Source organism: Plecotus auritus (genome assembly GCF_963455305.1).
Source record: "Plecotus auritus genome assembly, chromosome: 1".
Classification (NCBI taxonomy): Eukaryota; Metazoa; Chordata; class Mammalia; order Chiroptera; family Vespertilionidae; genus Plecotus; species Plecotus auritus.
The window spans coordinates 163,811,350-163,836,875 of NC_137770.1; positions in this window are offsets into that span (position 1 = coordinate 163,811,350).

The window sequence follows — 25,526 nt, forward strand, 5'->3', positions numbered from 1 at the left end:
AAATTTTTGTCTTCTGTTGATTTAAAATATGCAAACAGATCCTATACTCCCAGAGATTGAGGCATTTCTTTATAATGCTTTTAAAAAGGTATTCTCACCCTGACTGGTTTTCTCAGTGGTTAGAGCATTTGCCAGCAGACCGAAGGGTTGCGGGTTCTATTCCTTGTCAAGGGCATGTACCTTGGTTGCAGGTTCCATCCTGCCCCGGTTGAGTCTCAAATAGGAGGCAACCAATCGATGTGTCTCTCTCACATCGATGTTTCTCTCTCTCCCCCTCCTCACTCCATTTCACGCTCTCTAAAAAAATCAATGGTCCCCGGGGGAAGATAAAAAAAAAAAAAAGTATTCTCATTTAAAAATAGTCAAGCCCTAGTAGTGCCAACTTCTCTTACAGAGCAGGTTTAAAAAAGTATGAAGCATGCACAGTGCCCTGAGTCTCCACTGTCCACATCCCTTTTCTTGCTGGTGGAAATCAGGCTCTTCCACAGGATGGTGAGAAAAGCACTTCACTGACCCATGCATGGGAGATTGTAGTGTGGCAAGATTTATTCATGATGCAAAATCAAAGGAATTACCCTTTTGGGTTGCCCATGTCCCATCTCCATCTATCCACCATGGAAAAAATCCATTTTGTCTTCATCAAGGCCAAAACAAAGGCCAGTGTCCAGAGTTCCTCTTTCATTAAAGCTTGCTCCTTCGGAGCCTGCATGGTCTGCTGTGGGCCCCAGTAGCTGTTAGAAGCACATGGTCATGTACTCCCAGGTAAGAGAGAACACAAGAACACCCAGGGTGAGTGCAGGTCACCCAGAGAGAAAGAGAGACCTTTTTTGTTCACCTGGGGTTATAACCAGGAGCTTTTTCAAAAGAACTAACCAACTTCTCAAGCTTTCCTGGGCTTCTAATGGGCTCATCCCCTGACAACCAATGCTCCCTTTCCCTGCTTAGACTGACAGACCTCTCTGGTTAAGCACCTCCCCCTGCACCATTTTTACTTCTACTGCCCATCTCCTTATCTCCCCCGCTACCCCCAACAAACCAGTATCAGAGGGTAGGCTGCTCTCTACATGGGGGAGGTGTTAATCCCTTTGGAGGAACAGTGCCTTAGCTTCCTAGTGAAAGAAACAGGCTTAGTGTCCAATTCCCTTTGCTTTCTTTCTAATATCTAACTACCCACAATAAGACCTTTACTCATTTGATTCATGGTGAAATATCCATAAACCAAATACCCCATCGGGGTCCCCATTTATTTATGGTCTCTTGTTCTTTCACCATTCTGACCTGCCTTCAGAAAATAATTTGATAAATTAATTTGTAGCCTGGTTAATTATTCTTAAAGTATTTCTCCTGCTACTTAGCAGGGAATGCATATCTCAAAAGGTAGCATCTCAGATGTTGGCCAGGCAGAAAGGGACAGAGGCTTCAACCCTGAACCCAAATGGAAATTGAATAAAAATATTGTTCTATCAGTGGTAAGATTTTCCTCGTTCCTCTAAGAGGCAACTACCATCTTCTGGAAAAATCAAAACATTGGCTAGGAATTGTCTTTAGAACACGCTTGCTGTAAAATCAGGAATATAATTTTGGTGAAGACATAAGACTGGATTGAGGTGTCATGGAGCATCAAGCGAACTAAGACCTTCTTCCTGAAGCCATTGCCCTATGTCCCTCTTACACCTCTGGTTTACTTATTAGATCCCATGAGGGGGACTGGGAAGTGCCCCAGATCAATAGGACAGCTGCTCAAAGATCAAAAGCTTCCTAGCAACCATTGTCTACATAACGCTTACCATTTGCTAATATTGTAGATAGTAGCTCATAATTGTGCTCTTGGCTCATCATTTTCAGAACTTCCGAAAGCCCTAATCATTGCACAGAGAAAAGAATGTCTAATTTGAGCTATGCTGGACCGTGCAGTGCTCAGCTCGGAACTGCAGTGTCGTATGTGGTCACTTTTTGAGACCCATCTTCTGCTTTAGTGCTTCTTGACATCAAGCGTAATTGAGTAGATAAATCATCCCTACTTCTCTATGATGAGTTACTGCACTTTTATCTTTCCATGGAACTTGCTGGGAAAGTCTGAAAAATGTGTGCTCGCCTTGGCTACAGTTCACAGACATGTTGTCTCCAATTCTTTTGACAACATGGAGATATATATATTCAACTCATGCTGATGCAAAAGGAATTTAAGGATTTCTCTTTTTTCTTCTGCCCTCATTTTAATTTGTGATCATCTTTCCATCCATTCTGGAAGATAACTAGAAATTGGTCTTCTGAACAGTGATGTTTGCTGCTGACATTTGAAAAAAAAAAAAAAAAAAAAAAAGGCTGTCAAGACAGCCAGGGTTTTTTGTATATTTAAAATATTCCCTGGCTTATTCTGAACTTGTCTTTCATGTTTGATTTTTTTTTTTTTTTAGCTACTATAGTTTTTGAGGTCAACCAAAGATCATTTTAAAGACAAGTGGTGTCTAAATGAAGAGCTCTTAATGGAAAGTTTTCCTGTGGCCCTTGTCCTCTCGACAGCAGTCACTATTGATCAGCATCTCGTATAAGAAATTTTTTTTTCAGTGTGGCTGATAATTTTCTTCACACCTTTGGAAGTTTTAGGTATAGAGTTGCTTTATGAACAAGCAACCCCCAAATCCTTCTATTTACCACATGCTCCATTTTAGCCACCTTTTCTATGCATATCGATTCATAATGTTTGGCATTTGAACACTTTGGTGAAATATGATTGATGCAAGTCCCAAAATAGAGCAACAATGAGATATAAGTTGGGATAGGCTGAGGTTCAATGTTAGAAAAATATGGTGGTCAAATATCCATGAACTGCAGTCAAGACTTTTCCTCCTCATGGCACCAGTTTGGAGCTGAAGGTGAACTACCCCTGAAACAACAGGTGTGGAGTCTGTGGACATGCAGCTTTCTGGTGGAATTTTGCTGCGTCTAGACATAGCACTTCTGTCTTGTGAGGGCTTGTGCTGAGCATACCCAACCTTCTGACTTGGTGGGATGACAGCTCTCAGCGTATAATGGGCAGTTCTGGCATCCTGGTCACTGTGTGCTCCATCTCACTCAGGGTCTGGTAGCATTCCATGGGTTGTTTTGTGAAAGTTGTATAATTCTTCACTCTACGTGACATGGCTTTGCTCCAGCCACTCTAAGGATCTGGTTTATTATTAGTATGTGCCGTTGAGTTCTCCCACAAAATCCACATGACACTCTTCCCCTTTCCACAGCATTCTGATACCCTTGGGTGTCTGAGTCATGTGGAACAAGTAGTGCTGCTTTCCCCACAGCCTTGACCAGCTGTTGTGCCTTTTATTTCTCCAAGCCCCATTGAAAGCAGTGACAGCCTTTGGAGTCACCCAGTGTGTGATTTGAGTCGTGCTTCCAGGCACAAAATATGCTACTTTTAGGTGCAAAGAGATCTCTTCTGTCCCTTCTTTGTGATGCAATGATTTACTCTTTGTTTAGATAAGGCATCCCCATTAGCATGTCACTACTGGACCTCCAAATAGCTTACTGATGTGACAATCTCTCAGGTCTTAGTGGGGTTTAGTAACCACCTCAGAAGCACAGGACGCTATCAAGGGGTCTAAGGCATTAGCCACTTCTTGATCATCCAGCTCGATGTGCATGAATTCATCTATACAAAGGGTTGCTGTGATATGGAAGGATGTTCGGATGGTCCAGGTCTCTTGGACCGTATTATGAAAAACGGCAAGGATATTATATCACTTTGAGACAAATTTTTTGTATATGTTATTTCACTTTCCACATACTTGTTTCATGTCCATTGTTTCTGATCCTCTTATCTGATAGGCATAGAAAACAATATGCTAGACAAGTCAATGGCCACATGCCATGTCACAGAAGCCATGAAAATAAGCTCTACCAAGAATTGCTTCTGATATGGGACAGCAATCTGGATTACCAGTTGTCTGAGTTTGCAGCCATCTGCCCTCTCTGTCTGTACAGGATCAGAGATTTCTGCAGGGGTCAGACCCTTCCTCTGTCAGTGGGGTTGAAGTCTCATAACTGTCTCTGGCCAGGAAACTGCATAAGGAATGGGGACTTTCTTGGACTGACTGCTTTTAGTCTGCTACACATTATTCACCTTAATTTCTTCTGTTGATATAAACAGAGTGTCATTTGTTGGTTGTCCATCTGTGTTGACCCAGGAATGCCATATTAATTAACCAGCTTCACAACACTGAAGACCAAGTACCCCTGCCTTGACACCATTATGATACATCCACCTGCTTCTAGCTGGTAAGTGCCACTACTGGCCATTCCATGTTTTCGTTGGCAGTATTTTCCCCCTGTCAATAATAATACATCTTAGTTTCACTGAAACACAGAATATAACCCTTTGCTTTTCAGGTACTTTCAGGAAACAAATTTCAATTTTGTTATCACAGCACCCTAGTATATCCCTACCCCCTTATTACTTAACCACATTCTCAGGACTGCCTTTAAGAAGAGGCATTCTCTTTGATATGTATAGTTAAAATTCTTCAAATAATATCATTTACTATATATAACTTTATATAAAATTCATTTTTATAGGTATAATAAATATAGGTAACATTATAATGTATTCCTGATTTATTTAATATATTCTAAAATATTGACAGTATTTTTCTGATGTCCAATGAAATAACAATAATATTATACCATTAATAATAATAGTAGCTAATGATTATTTGTGAAGGTACTGTTTTGAGTACTGTACATGTATTAGCCAATTTATTGTTTGTAAGACGTGACACATAAATGCAACTGTACCCCCACCTCAACACCATTTTTTTTTTTGAGGAAAAAAATGAGACTCAGAGATTGTAACTTGCCTAAAGACTCTACAGATTTTATGTGTGTTTGGAGATATATTAGCCTGAATATCATTATCCTGTATGCTCATATGTGCTGTATATATTGTTGAGAAAATCTCTAGGTTGAAATTTTCTTCTGTTGAAGTTATTACAAATGGCAAGATCCAAGTGCCAGTCAAATAATTGGCCTTATATTAAGTGTCTTTCAGTGTTATTCTTTCCAGACGTACAGTCTTTTCACAGCTCATTACATCCTATCTTTTTTTCCCCTTTAAATTAATATCTTTCTGAGCCCAGTGCTGAACTCACTCAAGTCAGAAGTTATAAAAAAGCATAATGGGGTTTTCATTAGGGGACATGTTTCTAGCAAGTCTTTTAAATGGAGGAGCTGATCATTTAAAACATAGAAAAGAATAGATCATTTTGAATAAAAAAGAATAAGTTACATTCAAATGTTTTCCTTGATCTTAACAGTCCTTCAAACTTAGGCAAAAGGTGATGAGAAGTTGGTGGAAAAACCCAGAGCAGTGTGTTGAGAAGTGACTGACCCTGCTGGTGTGTGCAAATGGCCACAGACGAGCTGTTCCAAAAGCACTGCCTTTCCTCAAATCTGCCACTTGTTTTACTTTGTAATGTGTTTCCTTTTCTTTTGATTGTAAAAATAATTTATCTTAATTGACAAACACTTGGAAAAACAGAGAAAATTAAAATTACTCTTAGTTCTATTGCTTTGAGGTAAACATTCAACAATTTGAGCTACGTCCCTGTTTCTCTCAATCTCTTCTCTCTGAAGTCATGACTTAAGTTTCCATCCTGCTGTTGTAAGTGGAAAACGGTGCAGAGCAATGCACAGCAGATCCCCAAGTGCACAAATACAGGGCACCCCACTCCTCTGCTTTCTCCTCTTCTGAGGCTACAGACACACACATGCACACACATATTTATTTTTTGCTTAAAATGTCCTGGCTTTGACCGTTGGGAGATGTTTCAGGTTGTCCCTTTGGCATAACCCCATAAATGTGAGTAACTATTTCCTTACTTTCTGGACATTCCAGGTTCATCTTGCATATTCCCTGTTCCAGTCCTAGAATCAGCCATTTCTCTAGGGAGCCCTGGTTCCTTTATATTGGAGAATTGTATTATAAATGGAGCATGGATGCTTGGGGAGCTGGGAGCAAGGAAATAATTGTGTGGATACTAACCCATACATGTACATATACATATTTCAATATGTAAGCATCTTGGTTTGTATTAAGCTAAACACAAGTTCTTACTGATGTCCCCACCTCTAGTTTGTGACTACAGGGATCATCGGGTCATTCTGGCCTTCTCCCTTGTTGACCTGCAACTAATCCCTCTACAGTCAGAAACCTGTCTCCCACCATCCACCATCCACCATCCACCATCCACCATCCACCATCCACCATCCACCATCCACCATCCACTTAATTGCTCAGTTCTAATACACATGTAGGACAGTATCAGAATTGATGACTTGTATCCTGTGGGAACAACCTTATCAACCAGAGAACAATGCTCTGTGCACTTTTGCCTTCAATCTTACAGACTCCACTCATTTCCAAAGTGAGTGGGCCCGAACCTGGCTTCCACCTTTCAGTGAGAGTGTTTCATACATTTGTGATACAATTAACTCTCTCTGCATTCCTTTCTGGCACCCTTTCAGAATACTTATTTAATAGTCACTCAATCCTATGAGGTGCATACTATTTTATCAACTTTATTCACATGAGAAAACTTGTTACTGTTTTAATTTGCATTTCTTTAATTACTTGTGGTCTAACTTTTTCCCATATTGTTTGTATTTTCTCTTTTGTTAATGTTCTCTTTAGTACATGGCTGAATTGTTGTTGTGAAGGTCCTGTTTTTCTTTTTATTTATGTAGTTATTAACAAGTTGTTTCTCAGATATGTGGCAAATAATTCTCTTATTTTTTTTTCTTAATTTTCCCAATACAGGCATTTGAGAGACATACCTTTTAAAGTTTTATGTCATTTACCAATTATTAGCACCAAGTTTCTACCACCATAATTTTCTCCTAATGTATACTAAAGGTACCTCGAGGTCATTCAAATCCAGAGTTAAAATCCTTGTGAAAATCTTGTGCAGGCTGCCAAAGTGGTGTGGCTCTCAGTTGGTTGAGCATTATCCCATGCACCAAGAAGTCTCTTGTTCGAACATGCCCAGGTTATGGGCTTGATCCCCAGTAAGGGGCATGCAGGAGGCAGCCAATCACTGATGATTCTCTCTCAAAGATGTTTTTCTCTCTTTTTCCCTCTCCTTTCCTTTCTCTATAAAATCAATAAAACATATTTTTTAAAATCTTGAAACTACAAAAAGTTGTTTTAAAAAACCTTGTGCAAGCCGTGACCTTCTTTCCAGAAAAATATGCATGCACACAAGAGTTTGCATAAAATTTCCAGAATGTATGGGCATTAGATGAGGAACTCAACCTTAGTTCATTCCTTTCACTTCAGTGATGAGAAATACTTTGACATTCAAGGGGACTGACTGAGTTCCCCTACATTTTGCAAGAAATAATTGGAAGCTGGGACTAGAGCGCAAGCTCCCTGATGTCCAGTCATGGTCCTTGCCATCCATAGCATACTACCTACTGAATTACTTGGACAGGCTGACGACACAGTGACTTAACTATAAATAACAATAATGTTATACATCATTTTCTTTAATCACAACTGATAGTATTTGATACCTCATCATAACCATCATAGAAAACATTTGCTAAATTCTGGTAATAGAAAAGTTTAATGCAAATCATGTAAACAAAGGTGAATGGAAATGTAGATGTATGGTTTATTTCTTGCAGTGAAATGATACCTCTAATTTCTCCAACTATTAGTTTCTTTTGTTAAAATTGACTTCTTACAGTGGCTTTGTTTTGTTTAACTTTTAACAAAGCTAATACTTTAAATTAAAAGGGTTAAGCTCTGAAGGTGCTAAAATAAACAACAACCAGCAGAGAACACACTTCTCTATAGAAATCAGAGCTTCTAGGCGGTGGTCTGCCCTCCTCATGTATAGCACACTATTCATAACCATCCTCCATTACTCTGGTTCTGAGACTCCAAACCCCCTGCTTTCTTTAGTTCCTAGTCCCTTGTGGACTTTTCACATTTCTAATCAGTCTGTGCATTTGAGGATCATCAGCAAACCGAATCTCAAAGGAAAATAGCATATTGGAAAGCATTCTGTGTCAGTCAGTCAGCAAACATGTATTGAGCACATAAGATCTGGGAGACATTGTCATTTATCTAGACAGAAATACAAAGCAATATAAGACATGAAAGTTTCTGGAAAGCAGCTTAAGATTAGTGGATGTATGAATTAATGTGTAGGACATGAATTCAATTTACACAACATTATAAAAAACTAGGGCTCAGTGCACGAAATTTGTGCATGGATAGGGTCCCTAGCAGCTGCGGGCTGCCAGCCGGGGCCTTCCCCTGGTGGTCAGCGCACATCATAAGGGGCGATCAAACTCCCGGTAGGTCAAACTCCCAAGGGGACACTTTGCATATTAAGCTTTTGTATATAAAGATGACAAATATGTAAAATGAACAATAAGTGAGGAAGGGATGAAGATAAAGCAGAAAGTAGACGTGTATATTCACACACCCTTTAAATGAATTGTGTGCATATTTGGGTGTGTGCACATGTGTGCATGTGTGCATGACTAAGGTATAATGGTACATTAACTTGAGAAATGATGAGAAAAGATATTGTAAAGTGAGATGTGCAAAAATAATAATTAATGTATATATTATTATTATTTTAAATTGAAAATACCAAGAATCAAAATACTTTATTAAAGTCACTTGATAACTCTCAGGAGCCCATATTTAGTAATTTTTTTTACCCCAGATAATCCTGTGTTGGTTCTATTGCAGTAAACTTTTAAATTTTATTATTGGAAAAGTCTCTAAGAAATTGGGGACTTACTTTTAAAAATGGTTAAGAAACAATTTCTATAATGTTCTATTCTATCATAAAACAATTTTGAATGAATTTATAATTCTATTCTTCAAAAGGGTAAGAAACTTCTTAGTGTTGGTGTTCTGAGTGATTGAATAATCCAATTTTCCATCATTATGATTTTCTGTGTGCAACAATATAATTTGGTTATAAGCAGAATATCTATACCTTCAAAATAGGATGTGTCCTCAGAGAAACTATGCATTAAGTGATATGAAGAAACATGTCCACTATGGTAGCCACATGTAATCATTGAGGAAATTAAGTGTTACTAAATGTGATGAAGGAATTGAGTTTATAATTTCATTTAAATACATTTATATAGCTATAAAATAAGCTATAGACATTTTTCTGCATAACATTTATTTTCCTCAGCGATCCTATCTAAAATTTCAGGCTTTCATCCCAGCTGGTTTCTCAGTGGATAGAGCATCAATCTGTAAACTGAAGGGTCCCAGGTTAGATTCTGGTCAAGGAAAAATACTTCAGTGTAGGCTTGATCTCTTGGCCCAATCAGCTGAATGCAGGAGGCAACCAATCAATGTGTTCTCCCACATCTATGTTTTTTTTTTCTCTCTCTCTCCCCTAAAACCCTCTATTCTCTCTAAAAAATCAATGGAAAATATCCTCGGGTGAGGATTAACAACAACAACAACAACAAATAAATAAAAATAAGACTTCAGGTTCTCCAGGGTAGAAATGTATATCCCATAACAGTTACTATATTGCTTCATATCTAGTAGACGCACAAATTTACATTAAAATGTGTAGTGCAGTGAAGTGTATAGCTTGATTCAATTCTTTTTTTTTTAATTTTTTATTTTTATGATTTCAGAGAGGAAGGGAGAAGGAGAGGGAGAGATAGAAACATTAATGATGAGAATCATTGATTGGCTACCTCTTGCATGCCTCCCACTGGGGATCAAGCCAGCAACCCTGGCATGTGGCCTTGACTGGAATTGAACCCAGGATGCTTCAGTCCACAGGCTCCACTGAGCCAAACCTTAATTCTTAAGCATGTCTAAAGGACAAGACTTAAATATAAAAAGTGATAGAAACACAGACTAATTGAACGATGAAAATTAATAAAGCTCTTTATGTTTAATCTAGAGGCCTGGTGCACAAAATCATGCACAGGTGGGGTCCGGCCAGCCCATCCCGATTGGGGCTAATAGGGTTGGGCCAACTGAGGGGATGGGCTTCAGGTGGTTGGCCAGCCGGCCCCGCCCCCTGGTTGGACTCCCTGTCAGGGGACAACTTGCCTTTTATTATATAGGATGTCAGTTCACTTTGAAGAGACAAAAGTCACATATCAGAATATAGAAAGAGAAGCTAGAAGAAAATCAGTGAGTAAAATGCTGTCTGTAGTTACCCCTGAGCCATTCTAATAAAATAAAATAATGTTTGAATACTATATAGAGAAACACCTTATTTTATTGTCTGTTAACCAGCTATATGTTGATTTCTTCAATAAGATGTGTTGCTAAACTGTCTTAATCAAGATAAAATAAAATGATCTTTATCTTTGTTGAAAAATAAATCATTTCTAAGTTCATGTAAGTTATTTTTGCTTAGAACAAGACATTTAAAACATTTTCAAGGACATTAAGTCTTCAGGCTTTAAAATATCAAGTAATTATCAAATCAATGATCATTTGGGGGAAAGTAATGAAGTATGGAAAATAACCACTTCAAATTATATAAATCATTACCACAAAGTATTTAAAACTGATGTCATTAGAAAAAGCACTTTAACATTGAGGGTATGAAATGTCTTCAAAGTTCAATAAAAACTGAAATTATATTCTAAATAATTTTCCGGAAATAAACATAACATATTTTTAAGCTTTTATATTTAATCTATTATTGATTTACTAGTAATTTTGTTGTTTTCTAGGTATTACTACTTTAAATAATTCTTATAAAATATACATACTGTATTTAATCTCTATTATTTTTTATAAATATATATTTCAAGTATTATCAGGAAGATATTCTTTTAAGCATTTGAATAAGGAAGGAATTTTAAAACAAAGTTGATTTTATTTTCATGTTGTTCTCATTGGTCTTAGAAGTGGCTGACCAGGCAGGTTAATATCATTTGCTAGAGAAAAGCCTCATGCCCTTAGAGAACGTTGTCCTGGTTAAGCTGGCACAATTCTACTTATTTTTTACCCTATATTATTTCAACACACACATATCTCCAGGTTTGATCTGTGGATACTTGGTTATTTTCTGTGGTTTCTTTATGTAACTCTTTAGTGATGTTCCCACTGTTTAAAGCTGGGACCTCTTTCCTACAGTCCACAGTGATGACAAGTCCACAGACTGGCCAGGCCCACTGGGCCTGTAAGCCCTGGGGGGTGAGGTGCTCTTCCAGGTGGACAGGCCCAGCATGTGTCTGGTCAGCAGGCGCCTTGCCCAGAGGCCGGGCTGTGCAGCACTTACAGAATTTAAGGAGCACAGATGATAATCACAGGCTTATTTGGTGTCTGAATCAAGATGGAAGGTCTCTTGATTAGCTGTAGTTTTCCATTTCAGCTCCACTGCAAAGGCAACCAGGAAGGGCAGTCCCTTAACTCCTTGTCTTAAAGGAAGCACAGGAATTGGCAAACATGACAGCAAGTGTCCTATACTACTCAGCACAAGGAGCACATTTCTGGTTTGTTTGGAATCCAGGAGAAAATTTGATCTGGGAAATGGTTAATACACATCTCGTACAAGTATGCACGTATATACTCCATTATAAGTATCTGTGTGTGTATATGTATATATATGACATTAATTTTCATACAGTATATATGTGTGTATATTTACAGTATACATACCCATACTGGTATATATGTGTGTATAACATATGTATATTTATACCAGTATATACAGATATGTGCATATATACAAATAGAATACATATATACTAGTATACACATATGCATAACACATATTCCCACACTAATATATGTATGTGTATTTATATATTGTGTGTGTGAGTGTGTGTGTGTGTTCCCATATGCTGAACATTGCATATATTCCCATACTGGTTCCCTTTCTGATGAATATATTTCTTATTGATATTTGAAATATTCTGATTCCAATGATGAAAAATTCATTTATTGGCAGGATATGACAAGCTCAAATTTTTGTCATTTCATTCCAAGCATGATTTCAGATATCATTCCTACACAAAACAAATTGTATAATTATTATTGATTTAAGTCAGATAATCAAAATGAGTCTTATATTTTCATAAATAAAGAAAATGCCACCTGTGTGTTTCTAAGTCTATCGTGAATGAAAAGTTCATTGCTCAGGGATTGAATACATGGTTAGATGTTCCCTTTGAACTCTCCCTTCCATGAGTACAGTATCAAACACCTTCAAAAGCCAACAGGAAGTGATCAGTTAATATTAATAGTTAATATTTGGGCTCAATATTGTTTTGTAGACTTTTAAACATATTTTTAAAAATTCAAGTAGGACTATCTCACAAAATGAAAGTGAGGGTTTAATTGTGTTCATTTGAGTGAAGTTCTATTTTAGTGGCTGGGATACTATGATGACACAGACAAATGCCAGCTTTTAGTGAGTCACTGTACTTGCTAAATGGAGGGCACATTCACAGAATTTTGTTTTTTCTATAAATTACTTCTCTGAATAAGTAATCCTTAACCATAAAACACAAAACTTCATCTAGTACTGCTTCTTAATTATAAATGTGATTGTTAGATTGACTGTGGGTTGGTCAGTCACCCAATGCCATGGATCCACACTTATTAAAACAGTAGAGGCCTGGTGCACAAATTCATGCATGGGTGGGGTCCCTTGGCCTGGCTGGTGGGAAGGACCACGGGAGGTTGGCCAGCTGTGGGAGGTTGGCTGTGGAGCGCACTGACCATCAGTGGGCAGCTCCTGTGTTGAGTATCTGCCCCCTAGTGGTCAGTGCACATCATAGCCACCGGTCAACTGGTTGTTCATTTGTTCGGTCACTTAGGCTTTTATATATATAGATTAATGTGTTCAACAAATGTTGCTTGAACACATAGTTAATAGATATCTCTTTTTACTCAGATAATGATATTTCTGTTTGTAACATTGAAATATGAGTCACCATGATGTGATTGTTTTTCTTGGAAAAGGCCATCTTAATAATTTTATTAGAAAAAGAAATAATCAAACTGCTTTTTAAAAATGTGTAATTCATCATCTATAGAACTATGACCCAGATAAACTCACATGCCCAATTCTAGTTTGTTGTTATTTTTATGTGACAAATGGGAGGATCCATATCATACTGTGATAAAACTGCTTGTGAAAGAGTAGGTGGTCAGGTTGGCAACTTGGGGGTCTCCAGAAGCCAGGTGACAAAGGTGGGGCTCAGGACCAGGGCAGGGAGTCATGGTGGAGACCCAGGGTTTGCCCTGGCCCTGTGAAGAATCCTGCACAACATAAATTTTCAAGCAGCCACACTAATCTAGCCAGGACAGCTTAAACACCCAACCTTTAAACACAAGTGATAAGGAGTAACAGAACCTAATAGAATTTTATCTGCATCTATATAGAAGTGAGTGTCAGAACCCTTCAGCTGTGGAAAATAGATGAACCTGCCAGACAGAGCTCTTTGAGGCTGAGCTCACCAGGAGGTTGGCCACTGGCTCCAAGCACAAGGAGGGTCATGAGAAAATAGCTCTGAAGCTCCACTGTCAAGGGTTTTCTGGGTTTTCCCTGCCCACATTGCACAGCTGAGAGCCTGACCCCTGGCTCAGAGGAAGCTTTATCTCCTGTCCCACACATGGTAGCCCACTGGGGCCCAATGCCTCGTCCAAGTGGCTGGATTGCAATCTATTTTGTCTTTTTTCCGGGAAGCTTCCTTGAAGAGCTCCTCTTCCGCTCATGGTGATGTTTCTTTCTCTCCCACTCTCCTAAACTAAATGCCTGATATCACCCACTCATGACCATCTTCCAGGGTCAGGGGCTGGAAACAACCTTAAAGCCTAAAGGAAGATGAAAACATGACATTTTAATCATTGCCACCCAATGAATGAAGGAATGAATGATTGAGTTAATGAACTGATACTAAACCTCAGTCACAATTCTAAGATTTGTGCATAAGTCATTTTTAATCCTTGCAACTGCATGGAAAGGTAGATACAATCTTTGGCTTTTCTGTTGCAGGTAGTAACCCTGAGGCACATGGCAGTGAAGTGATATACTTGGAAATGTTTATCATGTTGTGTCAGTCACAGAGTTGGCAGGGACACCAAGCAAAGCTCAATGTCTCAAGCTCTTTGTGTCTTTTTGTTGCTGATCTAATGTAAGTGCTCACTATGTCTTTTCTAGCTAAGTTCACTGGCCTCCTGATGGTCTTCCTGCTTTGAATTGGGCCCCCAGTCTGCTTTCCCACCCTGTGGTTAAAGCATCTCAGAATTATTTTAAAACATGTGTGCTTTTGCTGCCTGTTTTGGGCTGTCATCCAAGAAATCATTGCCAAGAACAATGTCAAAAGCTTTTCTCATATGTTTTCTTTTAGGACTTTTATAGACTTAGGTCTTATGTTTTAGTCTTTAATTCATTTTGACTTAATTTATGTGTATGGTCTAAATTAAGGGTCCAACTTTATTCTTTTGCATGTGGATATCACAGTTTTCTCGATGCCATTTGTTGAAAAGACTGTCCTTTACCCATTGTGTATTCTTGGTTCTCTTATCAAAGATCAATTGGCTATACATGTTTGGGTTTTTTTATGGGCTCTTTATTTTGTTTCATTGGTCTATATTTTGGTCTTTATGCCAATATTTGAATAGACATTTCTCCAAGGAAATGGATGGGTAAGAAGTTGGGTGGGTGAATGGTTTGACTGATGAATGCGTAGGCATGTGGATGCATGGGTGGGTATGGGTGGGTGGATGGGTGGATAGATAGGCAGATGGGTATGTGGGGTGGGTGGATGGGTGGATAGATAGGCAGATGGGTATGTGGGTGGGTAGGTGGATGGGTGATAGGATGGTTGGGTGAATGGATAGATGGAGGGGTAGGTAGATGGTTGGATAGGTGTGTAGGTAGGTAGATGGGTGGGAGGATGGATGGGAAGATGGATGAATGGATAGATGGGCAGATGGCTGGGTAGGTGGGGTAGGTAGATGGGTGGGTGGATGGAAGATCTGATGTAGAGTCCTGTCTTTAGTAATCCTCACATAGCTATTTAATATTTCTTAGTCATGGTTTCACCATGGTTTTTCTTATTTTTAAAAATTGTCCAGATAGAAAACCTTGAGAAACAATCTAGCAAAGGAAATATGATACTGCTTTGAAAAATTAAAAGTGGTGTACAAATGTAGCCAGGTTTTTGTTTTTTTATTGTTAAATTCTGGGACTTTAAAAAATGAAGAACTGCCCTAACTGGTTTGGCTCAGTGGATAGAGCGTCGGCCTGCGGACTAAAGGGTCCCAGGTTCGATTCCGGTCAAGGGCATGTACCTGGGTTGCGGGCACATCCCCAGTAGGGGGCGTGCAGGAGGCAGCTGATCGATGTCTCTCTCTCATCGATGTTTCTAACTTTCTATCCCTCTCTCTCTTCCTCTCTGTAAAAAAATCAATAAAATATATTTAAAAAAAAAAAAATGAAGAACTGAGTCACTTTATACTTCCAGGGGCACATGAGAATTATTTTCCAGACTGAAAATTCTCAAACTCAGTTGTGCACATGACTCTGCAGTTGTGAAGTTTGGGAGCCTCCTTATCTATTTTTCATACACTCCACTCTGGCAGGCAATTGTTAGGCTGGTAATGGAAAGGTAAGCAGTTTATTGCAGGTGGCGGTTAGCAAGCAGTCAGATACCTTGAAGCTTATCCTCACAACGGAACATGAGTAGTGACCCTTTGGCCGCCCTAAAGGATTTCAGAGGAGCCATTTCAGGGATCAATGCCAGTTCCATTACTGTTTTCATGGTTAATCAATGGAGCACACACTGTGACGTGCCGCAGACACCTGGCTGTGTCCCCAACTGCAGAAGGGCTGTGCTCCAGAGGAAGGCAGATCTGCAAACCTCTGGGAAAAGGAGCAATATTGCTTAGTAAATTTCTCCTGCCACAGCAAAGGAAATCTACAGCTCAGCAGGCTTTACTTCAGTACCCTGGGAAGATTAAAACGGAATTGATGATATAGTCGGCAACAAATTGTACCGTTCTTTAATGTGGCTGAATAATGTGCATGTCATGTTTGAAAATAAAAAAAGGCTTGTTTTAAAAAATAAAAATCAATGAATCCAAAAACGGATACATTTTAAACTTTACTAAAAGTGCCTCTTAAATATTCTTTGTCTTTTTTTCTCTTATTGTCTTGGAATTTAAATCTTTAGTGTATATTTCAACAAAGAAAAAAAATCTACTACTTTAACAAGTATCAACATGCAGAATTTATCCTCTATTCCCAACTGTTTTCCATGTCACTTGCCATATTATTTGCTGTGAAGATAAATATTCAACTGTCTGCTCATGAGGTAGAAAATGCCAGGTTACTATAACAAAATGAGAATTCCTATATCATTTGCTATTTTAAAATCTTAACTATGTGCTTTAGAATCTATATACATAAAAGCCTAAGTGACCAAATGACTGGTCAACCGGTCACTATGACATGCACTGACCACCAGGGGACAGATGCTCAATGCACAGGATCGGGCTCCCTCCTATCTGGATCGGGCCTGTGGGAATCAGGCCTGTAGGGATTGGGCCAAAACTGGCTCTCCACCATTCCCTGAGGGGTCCCAGATTGCGAGAGGGCACAGGCCAGGCCAAGGGACCCCACTGATGCATGAATTCGTGCACCGGGCCTCTAGTCTACTATAAAATAACAGTAAGCAGTAGTATTCTCTACCCAATCTTCTCTGTATTTTTTCCCAGTCCTTCAAGTTTATTTTCTAGAAGCCTTGGTGGAATGCCTAGGACACAAACATGGAGTTTCTTCCTCACATCTTCATTTCTCTACTCCTGAAACTCATCTGATTCATGGATCATATTTTGACAATGAAACCAGGACAATCTTATTTCTGAAACTCATCAATAAGAGTGTAAATTTGTTCAGTGTCATATGTTTATGAGGTTATTTCCATTTCAGTAAGTGATATGTGCATGTGTGTATGTGTAATTAGGATTTTTTTGATAAATAACAATTTAAAATTCTTATTGTGTATTGAACACTGTACAATATATTTTTGTACATTATTCTGTAAAAGTCTTAGCAGCATCCTATGAGGTGGGTACCACTCTGATGTCCATTTTGCAGGCTAAGGAATTGAGGCACAGGGAGGGGATGGAATTTATTAGCACGGTAGGTAACCCACAGGTGTGGCTGAAACTGCGGAGCGCAGGTGGTTTCTGTGTGATCATGGAACTTCAAACCTCAGCCTACCAAGTCACTTCTCAAGCAGTTGGACCTGATTTAAACTCAGATAGACACAGTCATAGACAAAACAAAAGAAGACAGGTTATGATGATTTAAAATAGGGGTTGGCTATATATATATATATATATATCTGGAAGATTATGCTCCAACAATTCATATGGCTAGAGAACACACACACACACTCTCTCTCTCTTTATATCCTCACTGGAGGATATTTTTTGCATTTATTTTTAGAGACAGTGGAAGGGAAAGAGGGAAGGGGAGAAAGAGAGCCAGGGAAGGTAGAGAAACATTGACATAAGAGAGATATGGATTGGTTGCCTCCTGCACATGCCCTGACCAGGGCTGAGGATTGAACCTGCAACCCAGGTATGTGTCCTTGATTGGGAATTGGACCTGAGACTGTTCAGTCCATGGGCCAATGCTCTGACCACTGAGCAACACCTGCCAGGGCAGGAGAATTCTTTTTTGAGGAATTTTACACATTATTGGACAAATAAAGGTTGGATAACTAAAGATATTAGTAAACTCATGAACATTTTTAGAAGTAGTTTTTTACTTACCTCCATAACCAGTGTTGGGTCTGAGCTCGTCAGCTAGGGATGGAACCTCTTTGGATGCCAGGAATTGAAAAAAGATACGAGCAATGAGCAGCCATAGGTAGATGTGTCATGCTTTATTGCAAACAAAGCAACCAACAACTGCCGGTCAGTGGCACCTTTTATATTCAAACAAAAGAGGCTGCTTGACCATTAGTGACATATGTGTCCTAACATAAGTAGGTTATATAAGGGTACGCCTATGCAATATATATAGTGATACTATTGAGTCATTGCATTCAGGCATGTGTATGGCAAATGGGCCTTTAACATCCGGTGTACTCTGGTGAGGGCCCCCACAACCAGCAATATATGACACAAAACTGAAGACCATAAACATAGTAAATGAGTAATAATGGGCACAATTCAATTAACTGCTCTCTACCTTCTGTGGTCTCCAAGTCTCCTGGCATTGGACTAAATGGATCTTGCTCACCACTGTACCTTGGATACTCAGTGGTGAACATAACTCAGTTACATGTGATGTGTGGGATGTCTGGTGTAAAGGATTACTCCTCTCCACACTGGGAGGCAGCGCTCCATGGGTCTCGTGTTTCTGCATGTTTTGCACTGACTTTTTTCTGGTCTGGTCTATGCGAAGATGGTTATATAGTCACTATGGAAAGATAGTGATTGGATTACCCTCTGAAGCAAAAGGAAGCTTGTTTGCTTCTGAGTAAAATAAAAGTCTCCATTTGGAGCAAAGGGCAGATATACTTGCAGCTCATTTTAGAAGGTTGGAGGCCACTAAGCTTAGGGTTTCTCCACTGCAAAGCCAATGTGCTGTGTGCACGAGTGTTGTCTGGTCCTTTCCCTGTCCTCCAGTGGGAATTAAGGTGTAACAAAATGGCATTAAAGTGAATGCTGATACTCTGTCACCTGCTGAATAATAGTCGTTTTTGTTCTGATCCAGGAGTCTCATGTCTTCTGTGAGCAACCCTAAAGTGGTAGCAGGCAAATTTGTTGGGTTACAAGTAGAAGGGAATCTCAGATCCTTCTGAGTTCTTTTAATACTATAGTTGAAAAGGGATACCATAAATTCTATTTTCTGGTGAAAAATTATGCCAAATATTAGATTTTTAAAAACTCATTCAAATATTCAGTATTTTATGGCTTTATGATTACTTATTTCTTGCTTTGCAAGTCTTATTAAGCACCTGCCATGAGATCCTTAATTTTCTTGGTAGTGACTCAGGATGAGGGCTGCCATCATGGTGTCACTATAGCCAATACAATCCATTTCTTATGGCAAACAAGCCTATAACAGGCCAGCCTTCCCAGCAACAGTAAGGAAAGCTAGGGACAGAAACAAGTTCTTGACACCTATTAGATGGTTTATTAGTCAGCTGCCATAAAACACAATAACATAGGTCTGGCTGGGTGGCTCGCTTGGTTGGAGTGTACATCAAAAGGTTGCGGGTTCAATTCCAGGTCAGGGCACAAACCTAGGATGCGGGTTTTATTCCCGGTTGGGATGCTTACAGAGGCAACAGATCAATGTTTCTCTCTCACATTGATGTCTCTCTCTCTCTCTGTCTCTCTGAAATAAATGAACATATCCTCAGGTGAGGATTTTAAAACAGCAACAACATAACAAACAACAGAAATCTGTTTCTCACAGTTCTGGAAGCTCGAAGTCTGAAAACAAGGTGCCAACATGGTTAGTTTCAGTGAGGGTCTTCTTCTTGTAGAGAGCCACCTTCTTGCTATGTCCTCACATGGTGGAGAGATATCTCTCTTCCTCTTCTTAAAAGGCGACAGTCCTGTCTGGCTGGTGTGGCTCAGTGGTTGAACATCATCCTAAGAACCAGGAGGTCAAGGTTCGATTCCCGGTCAGGGCACATGCCTGGGTTGCGGGCTTGATACCCAGTTTGGAATGTGAATGAGGCAACCGATCAATGATTCTCTCTCATCATTGATGTTTCTCTCTCTCTCTCCCTCTCCCTTCCTTTTTTGGAAAAAAAAAAAAAAGCCACAGTCCTAATAGATTAAGATCCCACCCTTAGGACCTCATTTAATCTTACCTACCTTCTAAATACCCTCTCTCCAGATGTAGTCACCTTGGGGGTTAGTGCTTCAGCATTTGGATTGTGGGGCCACAACTCAGCCTATAACAGAAGGCGTCAAGGCTATTGAACAGTGGGGATGTAATAATCAAGCTCTCTCAAAGAAGGCTTATGTTTGATGCTGCATTTTTGCCCCTAGAGTTCCCTAATTTGATAAAAAAAAAGCGGCTGAAAATCGTATCAGGAGCAAAGTTCAATGACCAAGCATGTGTAATTGAAAAGGTGAGCAGAGTTCAGGCAGCCTCTGGGGCAAGGAAGAAATAATTGCCATTGAGGAAAGGGAAGGGGTATGGCCAACATCCCAGGTTTGTATCAGCGTTCAGCTCAATTAGAAATAGACAGCCTCATTGAGATTAAAGCTCCTGTTTGAATCAGTTCAATCCCAGACTCCATTCAGGTGATCTGACCTACCTCAGTTGCTTGTCAGAAGCAAAATAAAATCCTATCGGGAGGAAGAAGCCATAATTCAGTGTGTCAGATTAGCTTCATGTGTTTTGTTTTTTTGTATACAGTGTCTGAAATTTAATTTTTAAAATACTTGCCATCCCAGAGACAAAGCAAATGTCTGAAAACTGAAAGAAAACAGACATAATAGAAGGAATATTCAACTATGTGAGTCATTAGACAGGACTTAAGGGAACTAGATGAATTTCAGCATGTTATTAAAATATTTAAGAGAGAATTTAAATTTCTGATAAATACACAGGCTCAGAGGACAGCTGGTTAAGCAACTCTGTTACTGTAGGATTCAGTTGCATCATAAATATAGTTTATGTTATATAGCTATGTGGCTAAGTGTAAGACTCAGAGACATTTACCTTCATAATTAATTTAGGAGGGACCAATGCTCAGTGGCCAAGCCATTTCACTTAATCCTTCTTTAATTAGACTCAGAATCAATGAGGTTCTAACAAAGATTCCCCCAACTCAACTCCAAATCAGTTCCTAAATTTTCTTTCCTTATATCTAGAAACTGAACTTGATTCCCAAGGGAAGGACTTAGAGAAAAAGTGTAAGAATTCTGTTCTCATTGTGTCCAGAAAATCAGATTCTGATCTGGTCAGATGGTCACTCCTGCTGATGAGCAGAGAAAGTGGAGTGGACGGGGCCTCAGGAGTCACACCTCGCCTTGTGTTGGAGGCTGAGGGAAGGTAAGAGATTAGAGATGGCTATCCTGAAATAGCAAAAGTCAATGAAGGGGGCCCATGGAGTCTTTTCTCATCTTTCTTGAATTTATGTTTTTTCAGCTCTGATTGTTGTTCTTATTTTTGAAGTGAAAAAATAAGAATACTCTCTAAGATATTTTTATGAAAGTTTTAAGAAAAGAGAGGAAAGGATAAGGACATGCTAAGCAATATAGTCATAGAAACAAGCTAACAAACACTTTTCATTTATTTGTAGATGTATTTTTTTAAAAATATATTTTATTGATTTTTTTACAGAGAGGAAGGGAGAGGGATAGAGAGTTAGAAACATCGATGGGAGAGAAACATCGATCAGCTGCCTCTTGCACACCTCCTACTGGGGATGTGCCCGCAACCAAGGTACGTGCCCTTGACTGGAATCAAACTTGGGACCCTTGAGTCCACAGGCTGACGCTCTATCCACTGAGCCAAACCAGTTAGGGCTATTTGTAGATGTATTACTCCAATACAAAGGGGACAGTAAAAGGCCTTCTTAGCACTTGGCCACGAGAATTGAGGGCTGGTTGTGTCCAACCATCATGTATCTGTGGGAGGCACCCGTTTGGTCTGTTGACACTTTAGCTTTTACACTTACTGGTAAAGATACAGAATTAAGTCTTGTCTTGACCTGCTCCTCATATACTTCAGACGATCCTCTGTACACTGCTGAGTCATACAAGGATTTACTACAAAACCTGTGGTTCAGCATTGCCATCACATTCCCTCTTTATGACATTTGAATTGCAATCTAACAGTTGCCTCTTTTTAAAATAGTGCTAGATGGAACCAAAATTCTCAAATCACACTTATTAAAATTTTATGTAATTTTTATTGATGGTGAGAAAGTTAGTACTATATCTGGATCCACATAAAATTTCATTTCTCTGGGTTACAATTTTTCCTGAGATAATTTTCACGTGAGATTTTTAAAAATTGTGTTTAATGGAGAAAGTGTCACTGATAAAAGTGCTTGATTTACTTAATATTCCCTTCCATTAAATGCCTTTGTCTGTATACAGGCCTGTGTGATTAGGAAACTTTTAGAACGAGTACAAGTGCTGTTATTTCTAACTTTCTGCTAAAAATATGAATAAAAGAAAATAAAGTGATATGTTTGCACTAATGGTTTCAATACAAGTCATTGAAATAGAAAATTCATTTTAAGAAAAAGCAAGAATCATTTTTCCTTTTCCTGCTAGATGCTACATATTTTGCTGAAGGCTATCTTGTGTGGTTCCACACACTTGCTGAAATCAGCAAAATAAAAATTCTAATAATTAATTTTACATGCATGATTAAAGAAATCAAGTTCTACAAACCTATAGATTCTAAAAATTAATGAACTGCAGTAAAAGTATGCTTTTGTGAGAATGGATAATTTGAAATAGAGAAGTCATAAGACATAAATAGATTTTTTCCTAACAAGGTTGTTTTCTGAGAACTCCTCAAAGATGTTTAGACACTATTCAATATTTCTTCGGAAAAAATAACTTATACTTTCCAATTTTCAATTATAGGCTCTTATTTTTATGTTAGCAGAAAATATAGCTGATTTCCTGTATTCTTACCACTATTTTTGAAAATAATATAAAATATTTTACTTCAAAATACTAATCTAATTTAATATTAATAAATTATAACATCAAAATACAACATGTAAATTTGAGCAATATATTTTTTTCATAGAAAATATATTTTTCTTTTTAATGATGAATATTACAAGCAAGATTTTACAGATTTTCTTCCTTTTTTCCCACTTAGGCAACCTAGAGTGATAAGGACAAACACAGCACAAGTTGATACCAGGATCTGGATATTTAACACAAAAAACTTTTACCCTTATTACTGATTTCAAAACTTCATAATGACATTCAAATATACAATATACACTGATTATGTGCATTAGCCAATTCCTTAGTCTTTACTCTTTATATGAGCCCTTCCCTGATACCTGCCCCATCTCTGAAGTTCAGGTCAAATGGATTGCTTATGTCTTTGTGCTCTATGTTTGGTGTAAACAGTCCAAACCAACTCTGAATTCTTTAAGCAGAAAAGGAGTTTACCAGCAAGGCCACTTGGAGTCTATTATGGTGATGCTGAGGCTGTTTTAGTGTGTTACCTCTGGCCCCTTGCCACCATGGATCGCAACTCCACAGAAAACATGGCAAGTAAACTGTAAATGTCTAATAGCTTTGCAAACCCTCAGAATCCAATGACCAGGAAGAAGTGTGTAGTGGCTCACTCAGCCATCGAACACCTGCTCTACCTGACAAGGTGTAAGAGAAGCAGCATACTGGCCCCTGGCTGCCATGGCGGATGGGTCCTTGCTCCACCTATATTCAAAGGACTCCCAATACCCCAAATGATACAAATTCAACTGAGTCCTTCTTTCTAAAGTCAAGAGTTCAAAACAACTGCCAGTGCCCAAAGGAAAACTATTCCCTTTCATCCAGCTGAAGGTACTAGTTGCGCCTCTACAAGAAGAGACAGCCCAAATATTTTATAAGATAACATACACCTTATGGTATTTCTCTGAGTGATGTCCATTCATCCCTGAGTTCTGTCAGAATCTTATTTTTGATATTATGAAACTCACAGGATAAGTTTTAAATGTATTCACCACCAACATACCCTTTATAAAGTGGAAGAATAAGTGTAGCAAATTAGTTAAAACACACATACACATTAGGTTACGTGAAAGTAGTGGGTTAATGTTACAACTCATCAGATCATGGTAAGTCTTTATACTATTCCTTTTCCAATGTGAGTCCATGTTAATTTGCTTTCAGCCAGCCATTTAGATTGCTTATCTAAATGGATAGACGGTTAGATAGCTTAGATTTCATTATCCAGTGAGATGAAACAAATATGTGTTTCTAAGGGCTCTGCAATTCTGATTCTGGTGTCCCTGCCAGTGTAGTTATGGTCTTTCAACTCCTTAATCATGTACATGGTCATAACATAATTCTTCCAGGAACTGTCTTGGGCTCCATGTGCTGTCTCCTGTCCTTGGTAGGTGGTGGCGACCTGCTTCCACCTACCTGGAGTTGGTAGAAGACACTCTGTGTTGCATTGCACAAGATGACCACAAGCCCACACACCCACATGCTCACCCATTGCTTTCCTGCATGTTACTGCTTTTTCCATCAGAAGAGGGAGCTGGCCTTAGGCTTGCTTCACATTCTTAGTCTGAGCTGGCCTTAGGCTTGCTTTGACACATGGGATGGGGCAGAAATAATGGTTTGGAAATTTAAAGTTCAGGCTCTGGGGAGCAGGTAGAGTGGGTCAATGGGAGCGGGGGAGAAAGAGGAACATCTGTAATACTTTCAACAATAAAGATAATTTTTTTTAAAGTTCAGGCTCTGAACTTCTGCTTTCACTTTCTTGCCTCCATGAAACTGTTGCTTGAAAAAGTCTGAGGTGACCACACGGAGGACCAAGGTGCCCAGTGGACAGCTAGTGCCAGCCACCAGATATGTAGAGGTTTCTAGACTGCCCAGCCCTGAGAAGCTCCCAGATAACTCATCTGCATGACTTACATTAGGGACGATCAGTAGAGGAACTGCTTACCTGATCTAGCCTTGGTCTGCCAATGCAGCAACAGAATGGAAACATCTGCTTACAAACTACCCTGGACCTCAGTTGGGTGCTGTGACTCTCACATGAAGCTGTTAAACCAAACTGGCCTATGTCAATAGTGCAAGTGACATCTTGGTCTCTACTGACTCTTTCATTTCTCAAATTGTTCAGAATCAAGGGGGAAGGCTGGCTTAACATATGGGGGTCTACTAAAGACTCCCACCCAAGACAGAAGTTAGAGGTTAATAATAGTGGTGGGACAGGCTTAGTTCCTAATAGGTTGGGTGTTGGTGTCTGATGCTGGGCATCCAGCAGAGTGATGGTGTGGCTGTGGGAAACCATGGTCACTCCTGAAGCTGAGAGACAGAAAGAGGTAAGCAAGTGTTTGCGGGGTGTCTCTTTCTAACCATGGAGACAGCATAATAGACATTATTGTTATTAATTATCCCAGTGGCAGGAAATTAAGCGAGGCTTGAGTCAAAGGAGGAGGCATATCCTTGGAACTTGGGGACAAGACGAATACACTTGCGAAGGCCAGAGGGTGTGTTTAGTTATCTTGAGTAAACTGCTCAGGGTCCTGCATGGACTCTTTAGGGAGGAAGAGCATCGCTGAGCCTTTGTTTCCCCACTTCCTTCATGGGTGACGTTCATAGAAGTAGGGGTTTTCTAGCACAGACCCAGCGAGCATGCTAATAAGGGGTGAGAGGAAACAAGGAGAAGCTCGACCCTTCATAGTCTTAGGAAGATAGTTCCCTGTGTAACATGGGATCTCAGATGTGGGATGAGGAGATTGGTTTGTGTGTATCTGTTGTGTGCATTTGTGAACTGACATAGCAGTTAAACAAATGGACT